Consider the following 23,702-nt stretch of genomic DNA (forward strand, 5'->3'; position numbering starts at 1 on the left):
TTCTTGGAAAACGAGACTTTACACAGAGTGGTAATATCTAATTCTCATTGGAAAATGCCTCCTTTCACGTCAGGTAACTGAGCCTCTTTGAAAAGTTTAACTGCTCACTTCCCACAGATAAAAGGCCGTACAAGAAAGCCTCCTTCTGGCCATTTCCCCAAAACTTGTAAAGTATCCTTAGACATTTAAATTTAGTGAGAGCACAGCTCTGCAGCTGAAACAGTGTTCCAGTTGATAAGAATGGTAATTGCAGATCCAAGTTCAGCTATTAAAATCAGCATAAATTAGACACAAAATCAAGTTGAATGATGATTATAAAAACAACCTTTTGTGCAGAGGGAATACTTCTTTAAAGAGAAGTTTTGAAGTTGAGAGCTGTATCCAATTGGTTTGAATATTTTTCAAACAAATTGGTAGATTACGAGCAGGTGTTGACTGACAGCATTGTTGGCATCTCTAAACTGCTTAAATTATCACAATGTCAAGTCCTCAATGTAGCCAATGTGTGTATGGTTATAATAATAATCCTTACAATTGATATAGCGCTTCTCGCGTCTTCCAGACGTCTCAAAGCACTTCGCAGAATATACTGTAAAGTGAATTGACTGTGTATTTTGTGGGCGAAACTCAGCAGCCAATTGCGCACAGCAGTGTCCCACAAACAGTCGTGGATTGAAGTGACCAATTTATTATTGTTTTTTTCTTGAGAGATTATTATCATGCGTGTAGAGTAAAGAAACTTGCCCTGCCAGGAATCGAACCCAGGTCTCTTGCTTGCGAGAAAAGTGCTCTAACCACTAAGCTTCAGGACTCCAGTGCTTATGCAGCAAAAGTGCTTTTAAAATAGAATCCATGCATATTGGAGGATTTTGATTTGTGAGGAAATTAATGAGAAAAAACAAGGCACATTTACCTGTGCTGCCTAGTCAGCTCCCTTACTGAACCCTTTTGTGACTGCACTGCAGATCAACCACAACAGTAGCATGGAGTTCCAGCACAGAATGAATTAGGTCTAAGCATTTGTTTCTGCAGTAACTCAAGACAGCTCTTGGGAAACTTACAGAAAATGTCATCTAGTTGATAACTGAAAGTTAGCACTAATCCACTAGCTCACAATTTTTGGGGTGTCAGCTGGGTGTCTAACACATGCAGAAACCCATCACCATGCTTAAGAGTATCCAAACCAAGCTGAGATTTCCATGCACATGGAAATCCCAGAGATAGATCATTGGAAAGCAATGCACACTCTCTCCCTGGAGGGATGCATCCTACTTACCTAATTTCAACAACAACAATAAATTGCGCACGGGTTCGGTGAGTCTGAGTGAGAGCCCGGGAAGGTTGAGGAATTCAAACCCTCAGGAGAGAAGACATTGATAGGAGCCAATGAATATGGCTTCCGTCTTTCCGACATTCAACTGCAGAAAATTTGCACTCATACCAGCCATGATGTCCGTCAAGCAAGCTGATAGGACATCAGTGGACTGGGAGTCACAGCTGAAGGAGAAGTAGATTTGGGCGTTATCCCCAAGTCTGCGGATGACATTGCCAAGAACAAGCATGTAGATAAGGAAAGAAGATGGCCAAGGATGGAGCTTTGGGGTACCCACAGGTGACCGGGCGGGGGCCAGAGGAAAAACCATTTGCCGAGATGTATTGTCGGTTAGTCAAGTAGGATTGAACCATGCAATTGCAGTAGAGGAGGATGGAGTGATAGACTGAGTCGAACACGGTGGAGACGTCCAGGAGAACAAGGAGGCAGATGGAGCCCCGGTCACAGAGAGAGAGGACACCATTTGTTACTTCGACGAGCGCTGTTTCTGTGCTGTTGGCAGGGCGAAAACTGGACTGGAGGGTTTGAAGTAGGGAGTGGAGGGAGAGGTGTGAGCAAAGTTGATTTGCAACAATGCATTCCAAAATTTTGGCCAGGAAGGGCAGGTTTGAGATGAGTCAGAAAGTATTAGGCGCAGGTTGGCAACAGATAAGGCTTGGGGACCCCAGAGTGTGTGTTGAGATACTGGTGGAGTCTAACCGGCTAAAACCGCATTGCTTGCCATTGATAGTGCTGTCCAGCAGCTTTCCTGCTGCTTGTCCAGCAAGGACCACCCTCCCCGTTAGCGTTTTGGCTTGCAGGGTTAACAAGAGCTGAGTAGGAAGACTCCCTGCCTCCAGTAACTGGTCTCCCCTTCTAGGTCCTGCCGATGAACCAGGCTGGCTGTGCTGTCATCAGCAATGTCCTGGAATATTGGTGTCCCGCCTGAGCAACAATGCTTAAATAATAACAAAGCATATCAGTCTTTCCACAAACTCCAGCCACGTACTGCACTTACATTTTCCAATCCTAGATTTAATTTTCAACATTTTAAAGGTTCAAAATATATAAAAATGAGTAAAAGAAGTGATTTGTTCTTGTAGCCAGTACAGAATATAAAAAGATATGCTATCTGCTGAACAGACGTTGATAATGTTAGTTTGAATGTTCAGAGTCCTTTGAAGATTTCAACATTGGGTGTTGAACACAGCAAATATCTGATACTTATTGAAGCAAAAACACAATAATGGGTCAGAACCAAATCCACAGAAAATAATGGGAATCAACATGGTTTATAAATTATTAAATATAATCTTGCTCTGACCCAGATATTTTGAAATAAGCCAGTTTATTGTTTGAATATTTATATAAATGGAAATTAAAATAATTGGACATGGGGGGAGGGGGTGGGGGGAAGATGGTCATCGAGGTGAATATTTGAAGTGAAAATCTAAAATTATGCAGCATATTGTTTTAAATTCCAAATAATAACTGCACAGCTAAAATAGGTCAGTAGCACTTTTTGTTCAAACAGTTAGTGAAGTGCAGTGTTACATTAAATACTGAGCTATTACAAAAAGAGAATCTCTTAATCACACACTGCCATTTCAATCTCAGACGCATTAAAACAACTAAAACGGAAGCTCCTTTAATCCCAATGTTCCAACATTAAATATCTATTTCTTGTACTTTTTCATTCTCTGCAAGATCTAAATCAATTCACAGTCAAATTCAATTTCACTTTCAGGCTGTATAATAATCCTGACCTATAAAGCATCTTTATGGTAATATAACAAATGCTGTTTTTTTGTGTTTAGGGGATGGATCCACTGTGCCTTCAAAGACCAGATTACGTTAAATACGACCAGATGCAGTCTATTCTTAAATTATTAACATTGAGCTGTCCTGTATTACCAAAGACTATACTTGTATATGGTGTTTTCCTCCACACCAAACAAGTACAGATAGGAAGTAATAGCTATTCATGTCATGCAACTTGTGAACCAAGTCAAGTGTTCTGACATACAATATAGTAATGAAACCGAAATACAGTACTAGCTTCAAATTGAAAATATTTACAACCTGGATTTGTTCTGTTTAATTGCAACTTCTGAAATTTCACAGACCGAAAGTTACAAACCAAACGTTGAAATTAACTCAACAAATATGGTTTGTGAATATTAGTCAATTGGTAAATTAGTCTGCATCTAATTCCAAGGACAGCTAGTGACAGCTATAGTTGCAAAAATGATAACAGACCATCTTTGAGATTCAAACAGAATGTAATACAGATAGAAACAGAGAGACCATGTGATATAACAGCACAAAACAGGAAATGAGGGTTTTACAAGACCACCATATTGTGCTAGATGTGTAATAGGATCACCTGACAGGACAAAAATGGTTTACTGAACATAACACAATTTTTAACGGGTTATATTTTAGAGAAGAAATGGATATCGGTTAGCTATTTCAAAGCAATCATCCCAATGATTGATTCAAATGACATTTTCAACTTCAAGAGAAAAGCTGACGTCTTTCATAGCTGTCATCTGAACCTTGAGATGAGACTGCAATGCTGAAGTCACATCAGGATATACATTATTTTTACCCTAGATATTTTACAGTTCAAGGAGGTTGCTTCATTCACTTTGGGGTCTGTCTTCTTCCCAACAGTCACTGTTACAGCAAAATGTTGACAGCCTGTCTTTAAAGTATTACATATTCCTATGACTTCTGAGACAAAAATAATAATAATAATAGTCCTTGCATTTGAAATAGCGCCTTATCACATCACTGAGATGTTTCAAAGCGCTTCACAGAATATATTGCAGTGAATTGACTGTATATTTTGTGGGCGAAATGCAGCAGCCAATTGCGCACAGCAGTGTCCCACAAACAGTCATGGATTGAAGAGACCAAAATCTTTGGTCACTGAGAGGCATTTTGGACCAATGCCTCTCAGTGGTTTCCCAGCCTGCTTGATTCTGCTGGAATGGTCCCATTTTGCTTTCAGAAGCAACGGATGTGTTTTTTTAAAAAAAAAGTTCCAACTACTAGAGTGGCTTTTCAACTGATTTTTGTTCAAACAAATACTTATCGTTTGTCTGTTGTCTGGCAAAGAAACAGAAAATCTATGCTCCCACCAGCCTAGGATCTTAATTGGATTTGAATGTGAAAATTATCACATCGAACGTCTTTCATAAAATGAAATTACTACCGTTTTGCCCACAAAATAAACAGTCACTACACTTTACAGTATAATCTGTGAAGCGCTTTGAGATGTCTTGAAGACATGATAATGCGCTATGTCAGATGTAAGGATTATTATTATTATAATGTGTAGTGTTAGGATTTTGTTTTCATGATGGTTACTTCTTTTCACTTTTGTAGATTAGTGCTAGGTGACATAGGGCATGACAAGAGGCTAGGCACTGATATAGGATCTTTCAGCATATTGGGTTGTGACTTTTGACCTCCTAGGAGATCAGGTTATTAAGGATAATGTAATACAGAAGATTCACCATCTTCAAAATAATACTGATAATACATATTTGCTTAATAAATAACATTTAACTTCTCTTTATATTCCAATAAAGATCCTGATTTTTAACAAGCAAACAAAACCAATACTTTAAGCAGTCTCCAAAGAAGAGCACATTAAATAAGAATAGTGAATTTCACTCAAAATAATTGTTTTTGACAAGAGACTATAGCTTCCTGACTTGCCAACCAGACAACTTTTTTTTTCTCACCCACCCACAGGTAGCCTTGGAGACAATTTTGTGAATAGAACAATGCTGTTCTTAAAACTGTGGCTGCACATCGAGATGCTTTAGGAATTTGTTAATTCTATCCAGCATTCATTTTACCTAGCTCCATTCTCTCCAGTGTCAGTTCTCTCACTCCAGCTTCCCCCGAAATAGGATCTGCGTTATCCACTTTTAATCACTTCTATTAATTCATACATGTGGATATTTGTTTGTAAAATCAGGATTTGTCTTGACTTAAAAAGAGGTTTCCTGGTTTTAGTGGAATATAAAACAGCACCATTGTGAAGACAAGAACATAATACAGTATTTATTTGCAAAATACTATGCTAAAAGACAAGGATTTGCTTCTAGTGAAATGCAATACATTTCTCAAAATTCAGGGGTTCAGATATTATAATAACAATAATAATTTGTGCATATGATTTAGCACCTAATCACATCTTTGAGATGTCTCAAGGCGCTTCACAGAATATACTTTTTATGGTAGAAACTCGGCAGCCAATTGCGCAAGGCAGTGTCCCACAAACAGCTGTGGATTGAGTGACCAAATCATTATTATTATTATTATTTTTTACATTTATATTTGTTGTGAAGGGATTATTACCCCCGGAAAAACAATCCGCCAATCCGCTAACAACTGGATTCCTGCTTACTCTAGGTAAGCAGAGACATGTGGAGTAAGGAAACTTGCCCAATGTTTCGCCCTGCTGGGAATCGAGCCCAGGTCTCTCACCCGTCGAACATTCACACTGCTCTAGGTAAGTCTGTGTTAAATCAATATTTTGTGTCCACTGAATAATAATAATCCTTAATAATAATCCTTGCATTTCATATAGTGCTTTTCACGTCTTCTAGATGTCTCAAAGCGCTTCACAGAATACACTATAAAGTGAATTGACTGTATATTTGTGGGCGAAACGTGGCAGCCAATTGCCACAGCAGTGTCCCACAAACAGTCGTGGATTGAAGTGACCAATTTATTATTGTTGTTTTTTTTCTTCTTGAGGGATCATTATCAGGCGTGTGGAGTAAGGAAACTTGCCCAAAGTTTCACCCTGCCGGGAATTGAACTCAGTGTCTTGCTTGCAAGGCGAGTGCTCTAACCACTGAGCTATAGAACTGCCTGTATTTAGCCATATTTATGGTGTGGCCATAAATCAAGAAATATTCAATGAAGAACATTTTTGGGGGTTGGTCAATCAAAAAAGTTGGTCACCTAACGGATCGAATTTAGAATTCTCATCTTAATTTTCAAATGTTTTTGTGACTTTGACCAAACCTAATAAATTGGTCATTTTCAATCCATGACTGTTTGTGGGACATTGCTGTGCGCAATTGGCTGCCGCGTTCGCCCACAAATATACAGTCAATTCACTTTACAGTGTGTCTGTGAAGCGCTTTGGGACGTCCTCCCGACGTGAAAAGCGCTATATCAAATGCAAGGATTATTATTATTATTATTATAAACCTACATCAGTGACCTCCTGTCATCCTGCTGCTCTGGTGCTGTCTTTGCTCACTTGTGTTTATGTTTGGGATTGATATGTTATGTAATATGAATTGCGAGATCAAATGCAAGGATTATTATAGAAATATTATTATTATTATTATTCTAAAACTGACATCACCTAACCACTTCTTGAATTTGGTATATTCTCTCTCCTACCCTTTCCAACCTTAAACCTATCCCGCAATACGGGCCTTCGCCCTTTGCCTGCGTTGGTTAGTAAAATTTGTACACTGATTAGTAGATTTCAGTTTGAATGATGTTGACTTAACAACATTTAAATGACTAATGCCTAAAAGGTTTTAACTACAGTATGTCACCACTGTGTAATATGCAGTGAGATTGAGTCTTAAACAATGGTCACAATAGCTGAACATCCATTAATGATATTAAAAGGCAATTTTAATCATATGTTCCAATTGTGTTTTTACCATTTTGTTCTGTTTAATACTGTATTTGGAATTTTAATAACAGTTGAGCCAGGGAGATCTTTTGATAAATTCAACACTCAGCAATTATGGTCATGCATAGTTGTATTAAAACTAACGGCAACACAAGCCTACATTTTTACTTGAAAATAAAACATTTTACACTGTGATTGAAGTGTAATGGAAAATTTAAAAGGTTTAGGATTGTGTGGTGACACTAAGTGCTTCCCCTTTCATTGAACTGAGTGAGCACTGATGCTCACTCAGTTCAATGAAAGGGGAAGATTTGTCCCAAAGACAGGGGTAATAATCCCTCAAAAAACATGTGGTCATTCAATCCATGATTGTTTGTGGGACACTGCTGTGCGCAAATGGCTGCCACCTTTCGCCCACAAAATATACAGTCAATTCACTTTACAGTATATTCTCTGAAGGGCTTTGATACATCTTACTGACATGATAAGGCACGATATCAAATGCAAGGATTACTATAAAATACTTTACATTCTTCAATCTGCCCTCGTCCCAGCCTAGCACTAGATTACCACCTGATTTTTTTCTTCAACCCATATTTTATGAGTGTTGTCATCAATAAAATATGAACTGTTTAAAAAAATCTACCTGGCCTACCTTGTTACTGTTAATTGAATGCCAATAGTCTCCTACAAAACTGTATGAAAAAGTGTAGCTTGGCAACACTGTTTGTGTATTCATGTCATCACTGATTCTTCCACCAAACAAAGAAATACTTTATTTTAGCTGTGTTAATTCACCATTCAAATATTGTTCACTGAAACTAAAATATCCTTCCTCCTAGATATCTTTAACCAAAGATTTAAATGTAACTATAGATCCTGTTGAATATTCAGAGCAAAATAAAGCCTTAATATGTAAAGGCTATTTGGTCCATCAAGCAAACTCTTCATAGAACGATTGTTTGTGTACAATACTCTATTTCGGAACTGACTGCACTACACTATTTAATTTCCTGGGTGCTAGTTCGGTAAGGCCCCAACGTTAATAATAATAATCCTTGCATTTGATATAGAACCTTTCAAGTCAGGAGGACATCTCAGAAGGGCTTCACAAAGTGGCACCAAAGCCCCAAACAATGACAAAAACATGTATTGATAGAGCATCCTTCACATGGGTAACATCTCAGAGCAATTTAAGAGTGGTGAAGCTTGATGCCGAGCCAGGGAGAGAGGGGAGGAAGGTAACTGTCGACACAATCAAAGAGGAAGATCTTCAGGTGTGATCTGAAAATGAGTAAGAAGGAAACAGGGCAGAGGGATTGAGGCATAGGCACACAGTTCGAGAGTCTCAGGCCACAGAGGTTGAAAGCACAGCTGATGATGGTAGATTGGAGGGGACGAGCAACATGCAGGAGACTGGAGGCAGCTGAGCAAAAATATCCATATGTATGAAAAACTCAACAGCATTCTGTAAGCATCCAAAAACAGCTTGATAATTGGGAAATTAAATGCCTGTGCCCTAGTGGGTAAGATACTGTAAGCTCTTTCCCAGTCAATAAATTGACAGGGTGTCAGCCCTTTAAGAGAACTGCTAACTCTGGACTGACGACCGACTGAAAATTCCCATTCCTGTCAAATCCTTCTCTTTGATACCCTTTTGTCGCCTGAATTTAATCTCTCCCATATTTGGTTGCAGGGCTGATCTTTGTCAAGAGCAGCAAGTTATTTATTAGATCTGCCATTTTTCAAGCAGTCAAGACAGATTGCACATGGCTCAAGTAATCATAAAATCTCGCAGGCTGAATTATAAGTTGTTGACCTGTGTGTAGTTTTGACTGAGGCAGCACTTGTGGAGGGAGAAAGAGGTTTAGAGAGGCAAGTCACTGAGCCACCAGGATGTTTCAGCCACTGCACATACTTGATGCAATGCAGAAGTAGGTGCATTATTCCCCAATTGCCTAATTTGTAGCTTAGTATCTTCCTCTGAATAAATTCTATTGGAGAATAATTCCAGCATTACATGCATTATCTTTTGTGATTAGATTTCCCTTCATATTGATGCATCACCTGAAGCTCTGTTTGGAACACTCACTGGAAGTTTCTCCCATACGTGCCTCTGTATCCAGTACCACATTACATGGGACATTGCCTACTCAGTCAGGCAGAATCTCATCGCGGAGTGTTTTTCAATAAACAAAAATTCCAGCATTCATATAACAAAATCACACTGTTTACATTTCATAGTGTCTAAGAATAATGAAAATGGTTAATGACATTTGGATGTCAGAGTCTTTGTTTGTCAAACTTGTTAATTTTCCACACAGCAGCAAACCAATGGTGTTACATTCCTAAGCTTTGCACCTGTTTGGCTTATATTGGCTTCTATTAAGAGAAGTAGAAACAGCATGACAAAGTAAAAGGCTGTCAAGATGACATTGGCATATGGCTTTGATGACCTGCCTGATACTATCCCAGTTCAAGTTTTATTTTCATACAGAATGAGATTACCCGCAAATAAAATTAGCCAGCTTATCATAAAATGATGAGTGGTTACAGCATCCATCACTTACGTGTATGGAGTCCCTCATGAGTTTTGAACTTGAAATTGTATTTGTGACCATGACAAAATCAACTCAGGACTTCTCTGCAATTAATCGCTGACCATTACAATTCTTAATGTTCTGTTCAAGATCAGGACTGGAGTTAATAAAAGCAGAGATTTGAAGCTGAATTTTCAACTTTGAAATTCAGTAGAACAAGTGCAAATCTCAAAGTTTAAAGACAATAAAAGGTCCCTGGCAACAACAACAACAACATTACATTTGTATAGCCAAGGTTCTTTTACAAACAGATTCTTGCTAAGAGCAGACCCTCAAACAAAACCCATTCTGAGTCAACCCTGTATGTGCGTTATAAGCAGATTATACTGTAATAAAACTCATTATCCAAGTTATAAGAAATATCTTACTCACATCCAAGTCTTACCAACCACTGATGTGATTGATTTTAAGTTATGCATTTCTTCTTTCTCCTGAGGTATCTGCTGTGACGAATCTACTACAGTTGAATATCCTTCATGTAAACATGGGCTTTTCAATTCTCGGACATCTCATCAAACCTCCTCCTATGATTACTCAGATCTTTTGGCTCTTTGTATCCTTAATGCTCCCAACTTGCTATATGTTTTCAGCAATGCAAGAATCTATAATTCTGAATTTTGTCAACAAAATATCGAGTGGAAATGAAAGGAAATACAGGAGATATTTTGTCGATAACATTGCAAATTTTCAATGCTCGGTATGACTGTTACAGTTGAGACATCCCTGGTAGATAAGTTGTTAAGTGCCAGATTTGATTAGATGGTTTGGGGTTCAAATCTCAGTGGGTTTGCTGAGTAATTCAACTTTTCATTGAGAAATTAAACCCAGAACAATATTTTCAGCTATGCCAAAGTAGCAGGACACGAAGACACAAGCTCAATGAACAGAACAGGTTATCAGGAAGGGTGATTGAGGCCAAGAATCTGGAAAGCACTCCGGGGCAGCATCTCGGAGCATTTATAAGAATCCTTGCATTTGATATTGCACTTTATCACGTCTCTGAGACGTCTAAAAGCGCTTCACAGAATATATTGTGAAGTGGATTGACTGTGTATTTTATGGCGAAATGCAGCAGCCAATTGCATGCTGCAGTGTCCCACAAACTACCACTGAGGAGGCATACCGAAGAGAGCCAACCAGATTATAGTAATCCAAAGCATTGTTGATAGATGACTAGTCCATCACTCAAATCAATGAGACTAACAAATTGTTAGCCTGATTTGAGAAAAAAACCTAACAAACCGCCTTCATTTTGTCTCTTCAAACTGTTTCTATGCCAGCACCCGTCCAGTCACCTGTGGTGTACCCCAAGGCTCCATTCTTGGCCTCCTCTTCCTCATTTATATGCTCCCTTTTGGCAATGTCATCCTCAGACATGGAGTAAACTTCCACATGTATGCAAACGACACACAAATCTATTTCTCCTCCTCCAGCTGCGACTCCAGGTCTGCCGATGTTTTGGCGGCTTGTCTGGCAGACATTAGGGCCTGCATGACCACAAATGTCTTACAACTAAATGTTGACAAGACGGAAGCCATACACCTTGGCTCCCATCAATGTCTTCTGACCTGCGGCTCTGACGTTCTCAACCTCCCCAGCCTATCCCTCAAAATCACCAAACCGGTCAACAACCTAGGCATCAGGTTCGACCCACAGCTGTCCTTCCTTCCCCACATATCGTCCCTGACCAGGACTGTCTTCCTTCACCTTGCCCATCTGCGACCCAGAAGCAGCCGAAAATCTAGTCCATGCATTCGTCACCTCCCGACTTGACTTTTCAAATGCCCTCTTTGCCGTCTCCCCAGCTCCACCAGGCACAGGTTCCAGCCGATGCAAAACTCCACCGCCCGCATACTCGCTTGCACTAAACCCCGTACTCCATCACACCAGTTTGAGCCAGGCTCCATTTGCTCCCAATCGCTGAATAGATCGATTTCAAGATACTCACACTCATTTTCAAACCCCTTAATTCTCTGGAATCTCCCTAACTCTCCGACCTGCTTATCCCCAACCCACTACCCGCTGTCTCCGCTCAACTGGCTCTGGCCTTTTGAATGTCTCTCGTGCCTTCCGTTCCACCATTGGTGACTGCACTTTCAGCCACTACACCAAAAAGCTCTGGAACTCTTCTTCTAGCCCACAATCTTGCCCATCTTCAGTTCATGCCTGATGACTTTCCTCTTCGACCATGCCTACAGTCACCTCCCCCTCCCCCCAGCTCAGCGTCGTGCTCCGCCACTGTCAAGCGCTCTGGGACTCTACCCTGCATGAGGGGTGCTATATAAATGCAAGTTGTTGTTGTTAGTATGTCGTTAAAACTGAGAACCAAAATCTCTAATTGGTAGGACGTTTGTAACTAGATAAATTTACCAGTTCTTCATTTTAGTAAGCTATCTGGTCTACCTTTGCTAAGTAGTGTGCTGGAACACAGTACTTGCAGAGTAAAACTGAATAATATCTGATAACAATATCATTATTATAGTTGAAAACTATTATCTAATCAAATATGGTGTAGCCAGCTTTGAATCCCCGAATGAGTTAACATTGGTAACGCAACATCCTGCAGATTAGTGAATCGCTGAGCAGACAGGATTTTGAGGACAAATCAGTAGTGGAATTAATTTTGTAAATTCACATCAGTTTCTTTGTAATTCATTTTTCTATTTTAAACATTTCCACGCATTCTACTCGTTGCTGTTAGCAATACAAAACAAAAAATGGGCATAAACCTGTTGTAACAGAGTAATGCATGTCTGCTGAATGTTCACATCTAGGGGGAAGATTTACTTGTTTGAACCTCCACTGCTTCCAGAGCAGTAGTTAATGTGGAGTTGCTGAAGAGAAAAACAATTGATTTGATATATAGTGACACGCTTTAGTCCTTTTAACGCAGTAAGATGGGATCCTAACTCCTGACAAGTCCATTACAAAAATGTTCCAGTGCGGATCTAAAAATCTTTCTGTGGTGTATTTCTGTGCACTGTCACAAACTAAACACAACCTAAAAGAGTACACAAAGAATGTAATTATTCTGACATTTTACAAAATAATATGCAAACAGCACTGTTTCACTTTTATTACTCACAATGAATTCTTACTGGAGAAAGAGTGCTCTTGCAGGCCATACGCAATGCCTCATATTTCTTTAACTGTGCTTTCAGTCATCTTTCCCTTTCTACCTCCTTCGGTTTGTACCTAATAACAGTCAGTTCACTTTAAATTATATTCTGTGAAGCGCTTTGAGACGTCTCGAAGACATGAAAAGCGCTATATCAAATGCAAGGATTATTATCATATATTACCTACCCCCAACTCGGGTGCTCAGCCATCTACGCTTTGAGACATCCTCCCAATGTGAAAGACGCTTTATAAATTTATATTGGAGTGTGTTGCATAGCTCCAAAACTGGAGAAAAAACAGACCCATACTTGGGTGGGGGGGAGCATATATGTTTTCTTTAATCTGGGAGCTCAAACGACTATTGATGATCTTCCTTGGTGGAGGTGGTAAGTGTGGTCTATTTGGGGCTGTGCTGGCTACAAGGTGACGTTCTTGGCAATGGAATGTTAGAATCGAATCAACCCTCTGTGGTAGTTTGGTTTCTGAGCCAGGCAGGTCTGAGGTGCCCAAGGCACTACTAATGACAAACCAGCCAGCTTGGCTCATCAGCAGGGAGGGACAAATCAGTCACTGGGTCAGGGTTTCTTCTCACTCAGCTCCCGTTTTCTCTGCAAGTCAAAGCTCTAACAGATAGTGTGATCCTTCCCAAACAATCAGCGGAAAGCTTTCCAGTGTTTGCAGTGGCAAGGTGCAGTTTTAGCTGGTTAAACTCCAGAAGTATTGTTCAATCTTGCCAACCTGTGCCTAAACTCTCCGAAATCAGGTAAGCAGAGTGCTCTCCTCTGGGGAGAGTGTGTGCACTCTTTCCAGACAAATAGAAACTATACCTATGTAGAATTCTGAGTAATTTGGTTTGGAGACTTAAGCATGGCGATGGGTTTTAGGAAGTTATTGGGGAGTTATGATACATCCTGGATTCTAGCCAAACCTAACATTTCCAGTGTGGAGCTAACATCCTGATCTCTGCTGCAAGCTGTTTGTTGCTTTGTCTGCTACAGCACGCACGACATTAGTGCAATTTTAATGGGATAGAGGCGAAACCTACCTCACCATTTCAGTATGGAACACAAAGCTATGAAGCCCATCATTAGCTTTGCGTCTCCCCCACCCCCATCCATCCTACCTCCTGTTTTATCATTGGTCTCTCTCTATTTGTAAACATAATAGTCCTGTGACATGATGCAAACCACTTCTCAACAGAGACACTATCCTTTTAACTCAGCAGAGTTGTACACCATAAGTCAGCTGTTATCTAATCCTTCTCATGTTTATTGAGGTTGCTGTTTACACTTATGATTTGACACTACTGTGATTCTGGAGCTGTACTGTACACAGCACGTCTCAGAATGGACCACACCACTAAATTTAAACATCCACGGTCACCAGATGCATTATCTCACTTGCACTGCGATTCTGGTCTGACTTGCTGCAGCCTGCAGAGCCAAAATAATAACGCCATCTGCCATCCTCCTAGGGCCAGAGATTGACTGGAGTCAGAGCAACAACAAAAGTCTTTAGCAGCCAACGAGCGTATTGTGTGAGACCTCCTTTCCTTTTTCTCATCAAAAAGGTTAACTGCAGTCAAACTTTGCAGTGAGTCAAGGGGATGACTGGATGCAGGCCCCACAGACAGTGAGACCTCACAGATTGTGTTTCCATTTCCAAGAATATAATAAGAAACCAAGGTACTGCATAGTGATGTGACCCTTACAGAATGCTTCTTTTACTGTTAACCAGCTGACATTCATGCTAAGCAAAATTGTACTGAAGTGAAACGGTTTGGGGAGCTCCAGAGACTAAATGCACAAGACATATTGAGTCGCACAAAATACTAACGTTCCATCCAACAATGATTTGCAATTATATGGTGCTCTTCACATAGAGTAATGTTTCGGACTTGGATATCAAGCCGGAGGGGGAAGGCCAGGTGTTTGGTGTGCATTGGTCTGTAAGTGTCTGTGTGTGTTTGTGGATATTAGTGAGGACAGTATGTGGCTTGTCACAGACCAATAGTCTACTGGTACCCACTGCTCCCAATCTCACACAAGAATTGGTGACTTGAATTAAGTACTGGAACTGCTTGTGAACTGTACCCTAGCACAAGTTACCACAAACGTGGGAGGAATTTACAGTGAGAACAAGACTGAGATCAAGTCGTTTTGCGTAATTAGTTTGTACGGAGAAAAAGTCTTGTGCAAAAAGCTGCTGAATGTCATTACAAGAAAAAAGACACCAACATAAGTTGCTGCTCTGTTCATTTTTTCGCTTATTGCATCACTGATCCCAAATTGCTCTTGGTTGCTGAGGTAGAATGGCTGTTACTCGAACTGTAACATCACTAGTGGAAAGAAATATTCAGGGGTACATAGAGCGACTAACAAGTAAAAAAAAAGAGAGAACAGCACAGTAATGCCATGGGAATGAAACTAATCGCTCGTATATTTCTATTTCTCTAGCGTGTAAAGCTTGAAGAATTGAATCCATGATTATTACCCTGAGGGTGCCAGGGGACTTCTGTCCACGTCCATCAGAGTGGAAAACCACTGTATGTCAGCAAGAGGAAGTCTGATCGGTTCCAGGCAGAAAACCCATTCAGTTCCCCTGAGCCGATGCCTACGCCACTGCTGCCCCAGCACTGCAGTCAGCTTTCAAGTACCTACATTTTTCTTTATGTCTTAAGAACAGTGTTAAACTCCTCTCATAAAGAATTGACTCATTTTAACCTCAGAGGTACTGTGTTATTTAATTCCACTGAATTTTTTATCAGGCCAATAAAAGTGGAACATGAGATAGACCGCTGATCGATGTGCCAGATATAGTGCTACCAATCAAGGAGGTCAAAAGACCCTTCTTAATGGCTGAGGCAGTGACATCTTTAGGACTCTTCACTGCAACTAAAATGCAGAGCATCATTAAGAAAATGTTTTGAAAGTGAAGTTACGACTTGCTTCTCTGACATTTATTTAACAGGCAACATTGCTAACTTGTCATGAATGAATTGCATGCTTCACATCAGTTAATGTAAATTTGCTTTACTTTATTCTCTTCTTCAGTGACCTTATTTTGTTATAAAAGCCATCATTCATTTGTTATTCTGAAGGCTCAGTTGTTGAAGCCAGAAGTAAAGACGTTTATTGTGCTGTGTATGGGTGAAGCACAGATTATTCATGAAAAGCACAATCTGTACCATGTGTACATTGATAGTGTTGTTGTAAGGTCTATAACAATAACAAGTAATAACAACAAATTCCATTTATATAGCACTTTCACATCGGAAGGACATCCCAAGGTGTTCAACAATCAAACATTTGCACCCAAGCTGTGGGTTGGATACACAAGGGGTGGGGACCAAGGGAGGAGGAGGTGGGAAAATGACCAAAGGTGCGGATCAAAGAGAAAGGACTTGAGATGGACCTTGAAGGCGTTCAGGGAAGCAGCAAAGTGAACTGATCCAGGGATGGAGTTCCAGAGAGTGGGTGCAAAAAGGCTAAAAGCACGACTACCACTAGTGGGACAAAGCAGGGCAAGCAATGCAAAGCAGGTCAGTACCTGCATAGCAGAAGGAAAAAGCTGGTTGGTAAGGTTTTAGAAGGTCAGAAAGGTAGGGTGGGGCAAGCCCGTAAATGTGAGGTCAAGGATCTTGAACTTGATCCTTTAGGGGATGGGGAGCCAATATAGTCAGACAAGGATGAGATAGGCTCACAGAGCCTGTTGCTGGAGAGGACACAAACAACAGCATTTGGAATAGTCTGCAGCTTATGGAGGGAAGAGTTGGGCAGACCGGCGAGCAGACAGAGCATAATCCAATCTGGAGGTGATAAAACTATGGATAAGAGTCTCAGCTGCTCAAGCGAAAAGGTTTTGGCAGAAGCGTGAAATATTGTGAAAGTGGGCAAAAGATGAAGAGGTCAAGGCAAGAATATGTAGTTTAAAAGACAAATGAGAATGGGACAAGACACCAAGGTTCTGTATTGGCTTAATAAGGCGGAGTATGTATCTATGGAATGTGATGCTGTCAGCACCAGAAGTAAAAAGGTGTTGATGAAAGACAAACAGGAGAGCCTCTGTTTTGTCGGCATTCAATTGGAGAAAGCTAGTTCTTATCGGGACATAATGTCCGACAGACAATCAGACAGGACAGCAGTTGTCCTGGAATCAAGGGTGGAGGTAGAGAGATAGAGTTAGATGTCAACTGCATACACATGAATACTACAGTGTACTTTCGCACTCAAGAGGTCCTTTGCTGAGCTGTCCAGTTAAAAAATGTGCCACTTGAAGCTATCAAATTTGCAGAGTCCAAAACGTCAGAGGAAAGATTAAATACAAATGAGAGGAGAGGGAACATACTGGTTTTAGTTTTGATGTTATCTTTGCTCCCAGAGAAAATTAATTGAAAGCCTTAATAACTAATGTTTTCACATTATACGAAACAGAAAGGGTGCAGAAAGGGGGTGGGGGGTGAAATTCCCTTTATTGTTCAAATTATTTTCACGGGCGGCTTGCTTAAAAAAATGGGTTGTCTAGCTCAAACTGGACAGATGGCAAATTTAGTTCCTATGCTGGTGGTGATGGCACAGCCAATTATCACCTGCAGGTGAATATTTTTTGTTTCATGGCAATAAAATGCCATTTGGTTAGAATGATTTTTAATGGACAGCACGTAGTACCAGCCCCCACCAATGGACAGCAATACACGGCTGCAGACAACATTGTCTAATATAGAACCATCAGCAAAGGCAAGGAATTCCACCTAGTCTTACTCTGTAAAATCATTTTATCTTCAATTTAAAGGTTATCGATAATTGTGGTCTACTTGCAATTTATAAAATTTAGGATTATCCATAATTGCGGTATACTACATATTGTCACATGCAGAACCATCAGCAGAGGATAGGAATTCCATTGCAATTATGCATAACCTTAAATTTTAAAACATAATTGTTTTATAGACTAAGATAAAGTGAAATTCCTGGCCTCTGCTGATCTGCATATGAAACTGTTGTCTGCAGACATATGTTGCTGTCTATTGGTATATCACAAATCTACCATGCCCTGGCACCTCCATCGCTCTCCGACCTGCTTTCTCCCCACTCCTTTCTGCTGGCTCATGCCTCCAGCTTGTTCCTCGTCCCCTCCATTCCACCATCGGTGGCCGTGCATTCAGCCACTACATCCTGAAACATTGGAACTCTCTCCCTCAATCCCTCCATCTTGTCCTCTCCTTCCTCATTTTTGGATCACGCCTGAAGATCTTACTCTTCAACCGTACTTAAGGTCACTTCCCTCCTCCCTCCAGAACAGTGTCAAGCTCTACCACTGTTAAGCGCTCCGAGACGCTATCCTGCATGAAGAGCTCTATATAAATACAAATTGTTGTTTTTGTTGTTGTACTTAATTAATTCTTAATTTGGTAACCAGTCTTTTTAAGGCTTGTAGAAAAATAGCTTCCAAATAAAACCAGAATTGAAGAGTTTTCCACAATTCAGCATAATGTTCAATTTCAAAATGGTCTTACAAGCTAAAACTAGATGGCCTGCTCTTATCATCTTCTTCTTTTTACACCAGGAACTCACTGAAGATGCACATAGCCATGTCTTGCAACTTTGCACTGAATTTCAATTTTTTAAATTACTTTGTTGTATTTTTCTGTGTGATTTAATCTTCCTTAAATTTCATAATTTTGAAAATGCAGTTGCGACTGAAGCTCTGCAGCCCTATAGCCAGCTTGTTCTTATACTCTATTGAAAATATTCATAAGCCCCAATTTCAGAGCTCATACAGTCACAAATGATCTTGTCAGCCTTATTATGTGCAAACCGAGCGATATATAAATATTTCAGTTCCAATCTAGTACACTGCACATTTTGCAGTATTTTTAGGCTTGAGGTCTAATATTTGCTGATTCATAAATGATTTCTAAATGTAGAATCCTGCAAAACTTACATGTGTCTCACGCCAACAGGCTGGAACGTATTCCTGATTTTTGTAAAGTCGGGTTGAAACCAATGGAGGCTCCTAACATCTGGTGGACATCAGCATCCAAAGAGATTCCAACAGGACAGTTTATGAAACTTCCTGGTGTGTAATGGCTTTTATACTTAGAAACTTTATTGTAAACCATTGTACTTTATACTGTGTTATTATCTACTATTTCTTCTGGATGGATAGTGCAGTGAACGCATTCAGTCTCCACGATTCAACCACCTCATTAGATATGGAGGGTCGTAAGTAAGGGTAAGCAACAATCTATTAAATATAAATTAGTAACATAGAATTTACAAAGCATGGCTTCTAAATTGACAAAACCACTGAAAGAAAAACAGTTGTAGCTTCAGACTTCTCTCCTGTGATTCAAGCTCAAACACAGAAATTACATCATTTATTGAACCACAAAAACATCACAATTATGTATCCCACTGGAGTAGGCAGTTTTCACTGTGTTAGAAAGTGATGTACTGCTGTCGAATAATCACTTGTGTGTGCTCCTCCTCACAAATATTTGCCCAGAAATGTAGGGATTTTAGGTTAATTCTTTGCAGCTTTTATTAGAACTGAAAAGGGTTAAGCAAGTTGGCTTTTGACATACTACATATGTAATCTGTAGGTTGGCTGTGATTTAGAAGGTACAATAAAGTATGAAAAACACTGCCAAGGACAAACCAAGATTAATTGCCCTGAAGGACAACTGAATTTCAATTTGTCCAACGTTTCTCCAGTTTATTTTATTTTCTCCCCTCCCCAACCCCTCGGCCAAATCCCACCTCCTGAACAATGACTGTACTGGTTGCAGCCCTGTACTATCTGAGTTTAGCAACTACAGTTCCATGTTCTCCTTGAGGCAGTCTCCAATTACCATCAGTTCCTGAGAGAACAAGTAGCCCTCTCCGTTCCCTTTCAGCATGCATTGAGCAACATGCCTGGAAAAATAAATTGGACACTTAAGTCATTATTATTTTTCACAAAGTGGATAAAAGTATCCCCGCCCCCACCTCTGGAAGTTCCATTTGTAAACTTATGAAATTGAGGAAATGTATTCTTTAACCCCGATCCCAACTCCAGACACAGATACTAAGTTTAAATAAAACATTGGTCCTGAAACCTTACATTGCAACTGTTTGCAACCATACGGCACAACGGCTTTTCACCACATGATTGCTTGTAGGATTTCATCTGTTGCCAGTGGAGTTGTGACAAAAATAGCATATGGCTTCAATGGGCTCTTTCCCACCACAGAACAACATTGGTCCTCCTTTAAATTCCTATGGAGTCCTGTAGTGTATTGGTTAGAGCACTCGCCTCCCAAGTGAGAGGTCCTAGGTTAGGCAAGTTTCCTTGCTCCACATGCCTCTGTTTACCTAGTAGTAAGCAGGAACCCAGTTGTTATCTATTGGCAGATTGTTTATCCTGGGGTAATAATCCCTTCGAAAAATAGTTTAAAGAAATAAAAATGTGTTCACTGAATCCATGACTACTGTGCGTAATTGGCTGTCCCGTTTTGCCCACAAGGTATACAGTTGCTACACTTTGCAGTGTATTCTGTGAAGCACGTGTATTCTGGAGCACCTGAAAGATGTTATAAGGCGCTATATCAAATGCAAAGATTAATATTAATATTATTACTGATGTGCTGCTAAACACACAGGCAGCTTTCACTCGATTCCATTCCCCCCGTATTAACCCACCTGAACAAGCATTAAGTCCTCAGTCCATATTTACAATCACTTGTCTGACCAGAGGTAAGTGGCGGTTCTACTAATTATTGAGATGGAGATCCTTCTCCTGTAAATTACAAACAGTGCAGAGTACCGATTTACTTCAAATTGTCTAGGTAATGAAACCACACTCCAATCCTCATGAATATCTTTTAATTATTCCACTTTGAACTCATTTGTTTTTAATTTAACTGTCTCTTATGACTACATGCTGTCCTAATAAATATTGATTGTTTGGTCATGCTTCATTGTCTGACAGCCCTTTGCTGTTCTTCAGTGCAGATTTATAATGGGAGGTGGGTGGCCAAGTTGGGTTTGGGGGATGGCTCACTGTAAGGGATGCTAGTGGGCGCCACTCTTTTTTCACTTCAACCTCCAAACAGTGAGTTCAAGATCTTGAAATAGGCTCTATGGAGAGATGTCGAAGGGAGGTGGAGTAATTCCTGTAGAAGGAAGCGAATGCTGCTGGGAAGCCAGAACACCCCAGCTTGTGGTCCAGACCGCCTAAGGACAGCCAGTTCCAGCACCGTGATCATAATGTGCCATGAAGAAGTCAGACACAGCCTATTAGCTGCAATGCCACACATGATATTGGCCTGTTATTACTAATACTATCAACGCATGGTAACCAGGGTGGAAAGTGGGGGGGAAAACAATAATAATCCATGCATTTGATATAGGGCCTTACCATGTTATTGAGATGTCTCAAAACGTTTCACAGGATTTACTGTAAAGTGTAGTGACTGTGTGTATTTTGTAGGTGAATGCGACAGGCAATTTGTGCATACCAATGTCCCACAAACAGCCATGGAGTAAGTAACCAATTTTATTTGGGGGAATTGTTTGCCTGGGTGACCGAAGAATCTTCCTTCCCTGCCATGGGATCTTTACCATCCACATATATAGGCAGATGGCATGGGACATTTGCCTGTAGTTGTAAGATGGATGACACCTCCAACAATGCAGCATATCCCCAAGCGCTACAGTGGAGTGTTAGCAAATGGATTTGAAGACCTGACGTGAGGCTTGAACCCACAATCCTTTGACTCAGAAGCGAGAGCGCTACTAAATAGACCAGGTTGACATACTTTGTGGTTACCTTTACCACAATTCCAGACAGCTCGTCAGAGAGTAATTGTGGGTTCAAGCCTCATGTCGGGTCTTCAAACCCATATGCTGACATTCCAATGCAGTGCTTGGGGGTATGCTGCAAAGATGGGACACCTCTGAGTAAAACTGTTCACTGGCTTATCTTAAAAATATAGGGTAAACCAGAGAGAGGTTCTTGCCTCAAAATATCTTCACAAATTCATAAAAATATTTTGTTCCCATTCATTCCGGTTGTGTACATTTCTCAGGACTTAGAAATTGATTTTCTTAACGTTTCTTTGGGACTAATCTCCATGAAGCTAAGATATTTATACGAATAGAGATTGGAAGGAGGCTCAGCATGGGACTTTATTGTGTAACAGGAACTGTGACGAGAAATGGCTTACCTCGTTACGACACTGATGCAGTGGAACAATTTGCATTGCAGAAGAAGCTCTTCGCTTGCGAGCATCATTTAAAATGTGATAACAGTTTGAGACAAGCGCGGTATGAACTGCTGTACTATGGAATTATAAACCAAGGCACACCACTCCTCTTGGATAACATAACTACATACTCAAATATTTTAAATACCAATCATGTTTTACAAGATCATGAGACAAAAGAGGAATGAAGATGGCCCATGGTCCGTTTGATTTCTTCTTCTAGAATACAACTGTACTGTCTTCCTATTGTAATATCAAAGCGGTTTCTTAGCTGAGTCCAGCGACCTGGCCTCCACCATCCTTTCTCGCTGTTGCTAACTCTCCATGCAAAGCAAGTCATCGTCAAAGGACGGTGATTTGAATAGTATCTCTTTCCACCAGAAGAAAATAACCCCCTCCACTACCCCTGAGATGCTAAAAGTAATTTTGACATTAGATGTTCAGTGTACCGTGTTACAGGCTGCATGATTGTCACTACTTCTTTGCCTTCCAGTGCCAGAACTCCACACATTTAAATATTCCACAATGAAGAATACTGGCCCCAAACAAGGCTGATATGTCATCTTTGTAGTGAAGAATGGAGCGCTCCTATGTTCTCAAAATAAACGTTTTATTATTTTGGTTATGCTGCCCTTATTGCCGTGGATGTCTACCCAGAGTAAAATGGTGCACATCTGTACATCTCTTTGTCAGATCTCTGACAAGTAATTATTTTGTATCACAAAGTGTTCATTTTCCAATGGCAAACTCCAATGTAAGGCTGTTTGCGCTAAAGCGATTTGGTTGTAAATTGCAACCAGTTATTAAAATAAAGAACCAAATAACCCCAGAAGGATTGCCTTTGCCCTTAGGATAAGGGCAGGTCAATGCTGTGTCCCCAAGTGAGTACAGCTGAGTTTACCACCATATCCATTTGATAGCAAATCCAGCAGGTACAAAATCGCATTCCTATTTACCCCTTCAGGGTTGATGAATTTAAGCATCCACTGTGACCAGGAAAGACAAAAATCAATGCACGTTTAACTTAAAGAAGCCTGAGGTATGTTTCCTGAGATTTTTTTTGAAAATGTGCACATGTGGTATTTGGTTAAAATGTGTGAAATTGAACCATCAGTTACTGTAGTTGCAATCTGTCTTATTTCAGAATGTCAAACAATAAATTCTACTGAAAAACAAGTGGAACAGTTACCAGCTTCCATTATTTATCTGATATTTAAGCTCTTTTCTTTCTCTTTGCTTGTTTTGTAATTGGAGCTAATGTTTAAACAAATTAAAATGTTTTTGCACAGTGAAGCTTTAGAAGGGTACAAAAAAGTGTATTATTTAAATGAGTTGATTTCTGAAAGAGATTAATGATGCAGGTGGATAAACTTATAACAGCTCTGCAGTATGGAAGTTCCAGCACATTGAACACAGCTTCAGGATAGCTGGGAAACATTTAATAAATCAAACACCTAGATGGTGCAGTAGCTTGCTGAGCTGGAGTATGAATACGAGGTGTAGCAGGAAAAAGTTTCACAATCAGTCTCCGCACTCAGTTTCTGAACTCCATTTGGTCACTAGGGGAAGGTACAGTAAACGCTGGCTAATAAGACACTGGCTTAAGTAGTCACTACCACTTAAGAAGCCACCCTAATACCCCAGGCGCTTCCGTTGCAAAATGTTAATAAGGGACTTTACTTTATTTGTTACTCCGCTTAATAAGTAAATAGACACATACCAGAAATTCATGTAATTGCA

The 23,702-nt window shown here is 40.1% G+C and overlaps 1 protein-coding gene across 8 annotated transcripts in view; it reads right to left on the bottom strand.

Annotated features, from left to right (window-relative positions):
- Positions 1–23,702, bottom strand: part of LOC103176881 (protocadherin-9) — a 397,017-nt gene that overhangs the window by 338,398 nt on the left and 34,917 nt on the right. The gene's annotated exons all lie outside the window — the stretch shown is intronic.

The sequence above is a fragment of the Callorhinchus milii genome, unplaced genomic scaffold, assembly GCF_018977255.1.
Source record: "Callorhinchus milii isolate IMCB2004 unplaced genomic scaffold, IMCB_Cmil_1.0 Scaffold4, whole genome shotgun sequence".
In the NCBI taxonomy this organism is placed as follows: Eukaryota; Metazoa; Chordata; class Chondrichthyes; order Chimaeriformes; family Callorhinchidae; genus Callorhinchus; species Callorhinchus milii.